This window comes from Lactuca virosa, chromosome 5 (genome assembly GCF_052849685.1).
Source record: "Lactuca virosa cultivar CGN04683 chromosome 5, Lactuca_virosa_CGN04683_v6, whole genome shotgun sequence".
Taxonomy (NCBI): domain Eukaryota; kingdom Viridiplantae; phylum Streptophyta; class Magnoliopsida; order Asterales; family Asteraceae; genus Lactuca; species Lactuca virosa.
In genome coordinates, this window is record NC_136430.1 from 401563769 (window position 1) to 401575219 (window position 11451).

Genomic DNA, 11451 nt, shown 5'->3' on the forward strand with positions numbered 1-11451 from the left:
ATATCATCAACATAAATTTGGACAATCATTAGATGGTCACCATCTTTCTTGCAAAAGAAAGTTGGGTCGACCAAACCTTGTTTAAACTTAGATTGCTTTAAAAAACGAGTAAGGGTTTCATACCATGCACGTGGTGCTTGTTTTAAACCATACACAGCCTTATCCAAGATGTAGCAGTGATTTGGATATTTTTCATTTACGAAACCTGGTGGCTGCTCCACATAGACTGTTTCCTCTAATTCACCATTCATAAATGCACATTTCACGTCCATTTGATAGACTTCGAAATTTTTATGAGCTGCATAGGCAAGGAAAATCCAAACATATTCTAGCCTTGCAACCGGTGCGAATGTTTCTTCGTAGTCTATACCTTCCTCTTGTCAATACCCTTTTACAACCAACCATGATTTGTTCTGAATCACATTGCCTTCTTTTTCAAGCTTATTCCGAAATACCCATTTTAATCCGACCACAGATGCATCCTTCGGAGTTGGAATTAATCTCCATACTTTGTTACGTTCGAACTCATTAAGCTCTTCCTGCATAGTTTGTACCCAATCTGAATGATCAAGAGCAATCTTCACAAAGTTAGGCTCAATTTTGGAGATGAACGAATTAAACATGCAAAATTCCATTTTTGAAAATAATGTTGTTTGATTCGCTTTTTGTTGAGCTCTCGTGAGAACTCCTGACGAGGCTGCTCCGATAACTTGAGATTAAGGATGATCTTTGGTCCATTTCACTAATGGAGGATAGTTCGGATCATAAGTTGGATCCAATTCTGCATTCACGTCTTCAAATTCCGATTGAGCGTCAGAGTCATTATTTTCATTCTCGTTCTCCCCCTGGAAGTTAACATGCGACTCTACGTTCGGAATCAGATTCTCCCCTGGATTGGAATATCAGTTTTGACTTCGGGATTTGAATCCTTCCCCTGAACAGGTGTATCAGTTGTGGAGGTTGAAGTAGAACCCTCCCCCTGAGCTGGAGCATTAGAAGCTTGTGGCGAATGTGGAATTTCAGAACTCTTCGGAATAGGTGGCTCATTTCCAAGATCTTTGGCAACATCATCAATGATTTTCTTCAGTTCATCGTCCTTATTATCTGCTGGTTTTGATACTGAAGAAATGGCCTTTTCGGGCTCATCAAACAAGTTCATGAATTCCTCGTAAAGATTTGCAAGAGGAATCGACATTGGATTTTTCGAAGGAAAAATCTCCTCAGATGGACAATCAGCATTTTGACACTTCTTTAGATAATTATCGTCAAAGGTAACATAATAGCTTTCTTCTATCTTTTTGAATTTTTTGTTCAGAACCCTATATGCCTTTGAAGTAAGAGAGTACCCCAAAAAGATTCCTTCGTCTGATTTTACGTCGAATTTGTTCCGTTGCTCTTTGGAATTGAATATGAAACACCTGGAACCAAAGACATGAAAGAACTTAACGTTAGCTTTTTGTTTATTCAGAATCTCATAAGGTGTGATAAGGAATCTCTTATTGATTAGAGAGCGATTATGAGTGAAACAAGCAGTTCCGATAGCATCAACCCAGAAGTAAAGAGGAAGGTTCACAAAAGATAGCATGGTCCTTGCAGCTTCGCAAAGAGATCGGTTTCTTATTTCAACGACATTGTTCTGCTGAGGAGTGTAAGGAGCAGAGAAGTTGTGAGCAACCCCTTTTTCAGTCAAGAATTATTCAAACACTTGGTTTTTGAATTCAGAACCGTTATAACTGCGAACATTCCGCACGACCTTTCGCAGTTGAAGCTCGATCTGCTTGATAAAATCCTTTAGCTGTCGCATCCGATTTCTGTCTAAGAAAGTAAACCCAAGTAAATCTTGGAAAATCGTCAACTATAACTAGAATATACTTATTACCACCAATGCTCTTGATGGCTGATGGACCATAAAGATCAATGTGTAATAGTTCTGGTGGTTCGATTACTTTGGTATTGATAATAGTCGAGTGACTTTTACGAATTTGCTTTCCTAGCTCGCAAGGAGCACAAAGATGTTCCTTCTCAAACTTCAGAAGAGGCAAGCCTCGCACAATATCACCAAGTACAAGTTTTTTTATATCGTTAAAATTTTGATGCGAGAGCCTTCGGTGCCACAACCAACTATCATCCGCAGATGCTTTCGTAAGAAGGCAAAAGGCTGGCTTTCCTTTAATCGATTTCATATTCAAAGGATACATTTCGCCTTTTCTTTGTGATTTCAGAAGCACAACTTTCAACTTTTTCTCAATAATTTCTGATCCCTTATCATCGAATGACACTTTCAGCCCTGTACCTACAACCAATTGAGAAACACTTATTAGATTATGTTGCAGGCCGTCCATATAAGCTACCTTCCGAATGGAGAATTCGCCATTCGTAATCATGCTGTAGCCTTTAATTTCTCCTGTGGCGTTGTTTCCATATTTTACTCTGCCACCATCCTTCAACGAACGAAATTCTCTTAGTTCTTCTCTCCTTCCAGCCATGTGACGCGAACAACCACTATCGATGTACCATTTAGAGTCGTATTGTTCATCACGTATTACCTACAAAATTCAGAGAGATTTAGGAACCCAAAATTTCTTGGGTCCTTGTGAGGATTTCTTAACAACAGGAAAGGTTTTATTCGTATCAACCCAGAAAGTTATTTTTAGCAAAACACTATTCTCTCATTTGAATATTTTAAAAACCTTCATTTTATTTTCATCAAGATTAACTTCAACAAAAGGAGTTTTCATTTGTTTTGAATCTTTGTGTTGCTTAGCCACCTTTTTCGCAAATTCCTTTGCCTCTCTTTTCAAGTTAGCTTCATATTCCTCGAGAGAGATCTCTGGTTTCGAAACTACTTTATTTTTTCCCTTAACATCTTTTGATGTGTTGACAGATTTTGAAAGATTTTTTTCGGAGGACAACTGGATTTTGATTTTCAACAGATTTTGAAACTTGAGGTTTTAAAACTTGGGGTTTTGAAACTTGTGTTTTTGAAAAAGGTTGAGCTTTCGGTTTCTGAATTGGAGAAGAGTTCGTATTTTGGACTGAAGATCTTTCGGAATTAACAGAATGTTGATTAGAATTTTTGTTTTTCCAGAAACGTTTTCTTTCTTGCAAATTATTCCTATATCTAGCATTCAGTTGTCGTTTCTTAGCAATGAGATCCTCAGCTGACTTATGAATGTTAGTTCTAGGTTTCTCTTTTCTGAATGGAGTGTCAGTTTGTTCCGAAGAGATATCACTCGGAATATCCTTCGTGCCACTAGTTACTACCTTATTGTAACAGTGATTTACACGATTTAGAGGTTCTGCAACATATATCACTTTCGTTTTCCATGAGGTCATTTCGGAAAGACCTTTAGTTTCATCTGCATTGTCAATAGGACCTGACCAAAAGAATTCGTCGCAACCTTCTCCATTATCATTATCTACCATTGACGTTAGTTCTGAAGTATCGTTTTTGTTCAGTCCGGTTTTTACGAAAACTTGATTCAGATTAGTTTTTACTTTCGGAAAAACTGTGGCTTTTACTTTTAACTTCCGAACCTTTATTTTTAACAACACGAACATATTCAATTGAATTTCCAGAAATTAGCTTTTTGTTTGGTCCAGTCTCATTTTGTACAAATGCTGAACAATCTATCTCATCCTCTACAGAAATTTCACTCATGTCGCTTTCATCAAATTCAGAAACATTTTCAGCATCAAAAGTATTTTCTGAACTCAATTTTGTGCACAACGATTCAAATTTTTTGCATAGTATTAGATTTTATTTTTTCTTTATCCTTATCATACAACATTTGCTTTAACATATTCTTATTTTCTTTGGACTGAATGTAAGCTTCTATTTTGTCAAACCCAATTTTGTACGAATCGAAGACATTATCAAAGGACACAATAAATTCACACTTATAACACTATGCATTGATTTCATCCTCTTTCAATTTGAGAAAGGGTAAAATCATTTTGTGTATATTTTTACCTATTTCACAATCAAGATGCAGTTGAGTAATATTGAAATATAAACGCTTTGCAGTTAAACAAAAAATATTTCATTGTTTCAAAAGTGCTAAATTGTCTCTCTTAAGATAAAGGACATCATCCTTTGACCTATTAAGCTCTAATTCGAACTTATCTATCCACATCCTTCTCTCTTCACTTTTATTTTTTACCTTGCTGATTTGATCACTTAGGTTAGAATTGCTTAGACGAGTTCTCTTTAAACAATCGTTAAAATTAGAGAAAGTGTAATTTAAATCATCTAATTCAGATTCGTATTGTGTAACAGGAATATTAATAGATTCGAGTATTGAGTGTAACTTATTGATGACCTTCTCGCATTCACTCACCTGTCCAGAAACAAGTCTCGCAGAAAAACAGTTTTCAAAGGGTTGGCCGCTATCAGTCGCGTATCCCCTCTATTCTGAGACCCCGCTCTGAACCATCAAACATCTTCCATTGTATTTATGTACTTTAGACTTTGAAACAAAACACCAACCATGTTTGGGCTTCCGAACCTCTGCATCTTCCGAATCTGTGGACCATACTTCAACTCGTCCAAATTCTTCATCACCTTCCTGCACTATCAAAGTAGGCTTTGCATTCACGACACTCTTTTTCCTCAAATCCTGTATCTTTTGAAGATGGTAGGCTCCGTCTTTCTCATCCTCCTTCTTCTCATTCAACTTTCTTAACATACACTCCTTAGCAAAATGATTCTTGCCATGGCAGTAATTGCAATCATAGCCATAATCTCCTAACAACTTCTTTTCCTGCTTATCCTCTTCCTTTTGAGAGTTCTTGAAGCTTTCTTCTCTTGACATTTATGAACTGAAGTTTCCTTGCCTGTTCCTATTCTTAAATCGACCAAAGTTCTTTTTGATGAACTTTTTGGGATTAGATACCATAAGAGAATGTTCCTCTTTGGTAAGTTTGCTATCTGAAAAGTCGGATTCAGAATCTTCTTCAACAACCTTTTTTCCTTTCACAACCAAGGCCAATGAATCCATGCTGGAAACAAGCTTTGCATCCTTCATTACTTCATCTTCATGGGATCTAAGGATACCCACAAGCTTTGCCAGAGTGTAGGTCTTGAACTGTTCATGAGCTTTCACTGTAGACACACCCGCTTTCCATTCAGACCTTAACCCATTCATGAACGTAACATTTTGCTCTATCTTTTCACGCTTGAGATTGTGTTTAACCATCCTACTTAAAATATGATTAAAACGATTGAATGTTTGATCAAGTTTTTCTTCTGGCTTTTGAACAAAGGCACCAAATTCCGATAGAAGCAATGTTTGAACCGAGTGTTCCAAATCTGCAACGCTTGAATAAAGCTTTTTCAACATGTCCCATATCTCCTTCGTAGTCTCACAAGCACTCACCAGATGAAAGGCGTATGGAGGAAGAGCGAACCTGATTATTCTCATTGCCTTGATGTTGCTGAACAACTTGTCTCTTTCATCTTGAGGAACATCTTTAGCGTCAACAAGAAGAGTATTGTATTCGGCTTGAGTTTTGATGATCCTCCTTGTAGCAGTGTGAGTGAATGTCTGCTGTGTCATGGCTTCCCATATTAGGGTGCCATGTTCTTCAAGGCCGAGAACGTAGTCTTCGAAGTGCAGTGCCCAAACTTCATAATCCTGCAGAAAAAGGATTGGGATTCTAGTAGTAGATCCGGTGCTACTGGACAAGTTGAAGGAAAAATTATGAGGATCTTCGTGCTGCATGATTTAGAGATTTACAGAACTTGTATAGAATCAGATGTGTAAAACGATAAACGAGTCTAGGGTGAATATAGGATTTAGATATGAAATCTACAATCGATGGAAATGATGAAGATGACATAACAGATCAAATAAAAACGCAAACCCTAATAGAGCTCGACAGAAGATTAACGTATGAGTTACACAATCTCCTGCTCTGATACCAATTGTAGGAACAATAAACCTTAAGATCGATAGATTCTAAATAGTAAAGTGAATCAAATAATAAGAACAATGATAAAATATGTGCCGAATGTTTTAATATTATCAAAGCTTTGGAAGAGTTCAATGTGAACTTTTCTGTAAAAGCTTAGTAGGGCAATACAATCGATAAACCCTAAGACGATACATGCATGCACATTAAATAGTCTAACCCTAGCAACATAATGACGGATGGACAGGCCCAATCCGTTAATAAAAGACTAAATAAGTACATAAAAATTTGACATAACACATTAATAACCCAACAAAGTGTTGTAAAACTTGTCGAGTTGGCTGATTACTCGGTCGAGTACTCCCTACTCGGCTCGTTACCGAGGCGAGTTACAGAATCCGAGTACTCTCCAATTGGCCCCTTACTGAAGCGAGCAATGTTGTAAAACTCGGCCAACTCAGTGATTAATATGTATAATATACTTAATTATTTATTATTTAACACACACATGTGATTATTACTACATATATATCTTAAATTTTCAGTAATTATTCACGAAGTGAGACCATTGTGTGTTTTTTAGTTTTTGTGTATTCAAATGTATCTAATTTTGTTATATATTTCAATCAACATATGATTTAACTTATGCTTTTGACAGATATAATTTCCTTAAAAATATTTCTACATGAATTACTGAATCCGAGTACTCCCGGAGTACTCCCGAGTACTCGCTACTCGACAGTCAGTCGAACAGGTCCCGAGTAGCGAGTTCTACAACCTTGTCAACAAGAAAAAACAAGAAGTTTATGGGACAAAACTCAAGATCTAGCAACCTAGCATGATAAAAATCGAGTCTTGGACACTTACAAAGGTCCAGAAGAGTGCTACGGTGAAGAATGGAGACTTTCTTTCTTGATTTTTGCTTTCTTCTTCCTCCTTCTTCCTTCTTTAGCTTTAAGAACACAAAACTAGGTCAATAATGGAGAAAAGTGATTAGGGTTTTCTTTAGGGCTTAAGGGGACCGATGGAGGCTGAGGATGAACAAACCCTAGCCTCCTCATTCCTTTAAATAGGGAGCAATCCTGGAAAAATAGGGTTTTCACGTCAGCCTTCCTCCACGCCGTGGCCAATAATGCCACGCTGTGGGGGGCTTAAATGAAACACACGGACCCTTCTCGCCTCACCACGTCGTGGTTGTGCCTCCACCACGCCGTGGTAATCCTCAAAAATGATAATTAATTTATGAATAATGTACCTTAAGATCCAGGCGTTACAAATGGATTTCTCAAGCTTACACACCCTACCAGGAAACTTGGCATGTACAAAACCCTATGGCTGACTCATGTAGACGTCCTCAGATAGCTTCCCATTAAGGAAAGCGGTTTTAACATCCATCTGCCAAATTTCATACAATCTTGATAGATTTTATCCTAGCTAATGGTTAAAAGGTCTCATCATAGTTAATCCATTGGGTTTGAGGAAATCCCTTTGCAACCAGCCTAACTTTATAGGTGTGTGTCTTCCCATCCATATTGGTCTTCTTTTTGAAGATCCATTTGCACCCTATTGTCTTTCGACTAGGCACATGATCAACCAAGTTCCATAGTTGGTTATCATACATGGACTGAATCTCACTCTCCATTGCCTCCTTCCATTTATCAGACTTAGGGCCTGCCATTGCTTCCTTGTAATTAGCAGGCTCATCCAAATTTACCAGTGTACGATCACTGGAAAATGTGTCACCATCTGCAGTAATATGGAAACCATAGAACTCAGGTGGCATGCTAACCCTACTGGAATGACAAAGGGGTGATGAGTTGTCAGTTGGCTCAACTGGAACCTCTTCCTCATGTTGATTGCTAGTGTTGTCTAAGGTTCCTTTATTGGATGACTCCTGAATTTCTTCAAGATCAATAGCACTCCCACTGTCTTTGTTGAATATGAGCTCTCTCTCGCGAAAGACTCATCTTCGAGCTACAAAGACCACGTTATCACTAGGTCAGTAGAACAAGTATCCAAAGGACTTTTTTAGGTAGCCAACGAAATAACACTTCTCGGCTCTGGGTTCAAGTTTATCATGCGTCTCTCATCTTACGAGTGTTTCACAACCCCAGACCTTGATATGTGCGAGCGAGGGAGCTTTCCATGTCCACATCTCATGAGGTGTTTTAGAAACCTTTTTTGTTGGAACAAGATTCACGATATGGGCGGATGTCTCCAAGGCATATCCCCAGAAATGAATAGGAAGAAAAGCTCGACTCATCATGGAATGAACCACGTCTAGTAAGGTTCGATTACGCCTCTCTACCACACCATTCAGTTGTAGTGTTCTGGGAGGATTCAATTGTGAAACAATTCCATATTCCTTAAGATATTCGTGGAACTCTATACTAAGCTACTCACCACCTCTTTCATATCTGAGCATCTTTATCTCCCTGCCTAATTGATTTTCGACCTCGTGCTTAAACTCTTTGAACTTTTCTAAGGTTTTCGATTTATGTTTAATTAAGTAGATGTAACCATATCTGCTATAATCATCTGTAAATGTCACGTAGTATCGATTAAAATCTCTTGAGGTGGATCTAAATGGGCAACGTACATCCGTATGGATCAGGTTCAACAATCCTTCACCTCTTTCACATGTTCCAATGAAAGGTGATTTTGTCATCTTTCCCAAGATACAAGATTTGAATTCATCATCTGTCCCAAGATCAAATGATTCCAACACTCCATCCTTTTGGAGTTGGGCAATGCGTTTCTTGTTTATGTGCCCAATACGATAATGCCACAAACATGCTTTGTCCACACCATTGGACAAATCAATATGAAACACACTATTGCCTAGGTTATCAAAACAAGTCACAATTTCATACACACCATTACAAGGTAAAGATTAAAACACAAAAACACCATTATGATAAGCAAAAATAGAACCAATTTCATTATCAAATGATTATCCAAAACCTTGTCTAAATAGTGCATGAAATTAAATAATGTTTCGCGTCATATCTGACGAACAACATCAATTAATTAAATTAACTCTAACACCACTACTAATCATAAGCCCATATGTTCTAATCTTGGTAACAAGTGAAGATCACCTATTCCCCATGATTAGATTGAGCTTCCCATGCTCCACGTCCTCACTTTCACATAGTCCTTGCAAATCAGAACAAATGTGGAAACCACATCCTGTGTCAAGGACCCAAGAATGAGAAAGTTGTGAGTTATTAACTTGAATAGTGTAAATACCTAGAGAGGACGCCTTGATCTTTCCATCTTTTAAGTCCTGAAGGTACTTAGGGCAGCTTCTTCTCTAATGACCCTTTTCGCCACAACGGATGAAAGTGGCCTCCTTTGCATCACTGACCGCGGGGACATCAAAGTTGGGCTTCAACTTTGAGCCACTGCTAGACCCTCCAACATGGGCCTTCCCTTTCCTGCCAGGTTGGGAAGGAGCCTTCCTTTTCTTCCCTTTTCCAGATCCAATGTCAAGGATAAGAACATTTGTTGCATTAGAGGCATAGTTTTTCTTCATCCCCGATTCAGCAGTTTTTGCAACAAAATTATGAAGCTCAGTCAATGTCGTCTCCGTATTGTTCAAATGATAGGTCATAACAAACTGATCATAGCTAGGAGGTAATGAGTTAAGGACCATATCAATGGAAAACTCATCATCAAACGACACATTGAGCTTACGGAGTTACTCCACGTACCTTTGCATCTTTTGTATGTGAGGGCAAACAAGTTCTCATTCCTTGAGCTTGCATACCATGAAAGCTTTGACCACTTCGAATTGCTATTGTCCCGCCTTCTTGTGGAACATTCCAGCAAGGTCGAGAGCCATCTCGTATGGCCAGTAGTCCTCATAGAACTTGGACAACTCAGGTTCCATAGTGGCCACCATGATGCAAGCAACCTTTGTGGCATCATCAGAATGTTTGTTGAAGGAGGAAATCTCCTCAGGAGTAGCGGTGGATTCATTGATTTCGACAATAGGATTTCTTTGACATATTATTTTCCCTCATAATGAAGAGTCATCTTCAAGTTCCTCATCCAATCCATGTAGTTGGCACCGATAAGTTTTTCTTTCAACAAAATTGACAGTAGAGAGAAGTTTGAGTTGGAGGAGCCCACTTGAGTAGTAGTGAGTTCACCGTTTCCAGACATCTATATAAAGGGACATAGTTTTTTTAGTTAGTGATACAAATCCTTATTATTTTTAACCCAAAATAAACATTCAAGGCTAGGATCCAAAATACAATTGACAACAAAGAAGAGGGATGCCGTAATCTCATTGCAAATTTATCAAGGTAGGTAGTACAAATTTACCAATTTCAATCTAGCATGAAACTCCTAGATCGTTTGAGATTCATTGAATCTTATCAATGGCATGTTTAATCTCAGATTATGCTCTTCAAGTTTGTGATTGAGATGCAGATGATCAAAAATAAGATGTGAATAACCGTGCAAACCCGTTTGACAACCTCGATGTCATTTATCATGTCAAATTAATGTGCCAGTAAACCACGCACGCTCCATTAACAATGATAATTTTCGATTTGTACATCACTCAACTTTATAGTCCCAAATTAGTGTGCCGGTTAACCACGCACACTCCACTAACGAAATATAAAGAGTGATGTGCGTTTTCATGGACTAGCATACACTTCACATTTTTCTCCTAAAGTAACTAGAGTTTGGTTTTATTCAAAAGTGTAACGACCTAATTTTCAAAAGAAAATTTTCATTTTTAATTAGTCAAAACACTTTCCATAAACCACAAAACCTCAATTACAATTGTTTTCAAATCCATAACAATATCAATATTATTTTAAATCATCAGAGTGTCCCATAAAAACGCCTGAGAGAGAGAGAGAGAGAGAGTGCATGCCGCGTCATCAGACCTTGCCCTTGCCCTTGGGCTCAGATGTACCTGAAACAAATCTACAAACTATAAGCTAATGCTTAGTGAGCCCCCCAGAGCATACCCCACACAATCCACATAATCACATAAACATATTAGCTATAAAAGCTACATAAACCACATAAGCCATGCCTACAAACATATAAGGAAGCCATGGAAACCCTCCAGGGTCTTACATCTACTGCCACTGGAACCCCCACGTGGTCTTAACTACCTGCCATGGGAACCCCCACATGGTCTTCCTGCCATAGGAACCCCCATGTGGTCTTAACTACCTGCCATGGGAACCCCCACATGGTCTTCACTACCAAGCAATTATCATACAAATTATACATGCAAATATACTAGGATGCCATGGAAACCCTCCAAGGTCTTACACCAAATGCCATGGGAACCCCCACATGGTTTCAGTCTACTGCCTCGTGAACCCCCGGGGTCTTCCATGCAATGTCATACTAACATAACGCATAACCAATCGATAATCTACATATCACAGAATGGGACGGCCTTGGTGCCTTAGACCCATTGGTATGGTGAGAAGACTCACCTCTCGAATGCTGAACTGACAAGCTAAGATCAGATAAAACCCACACACTGATCCAACTCAACTG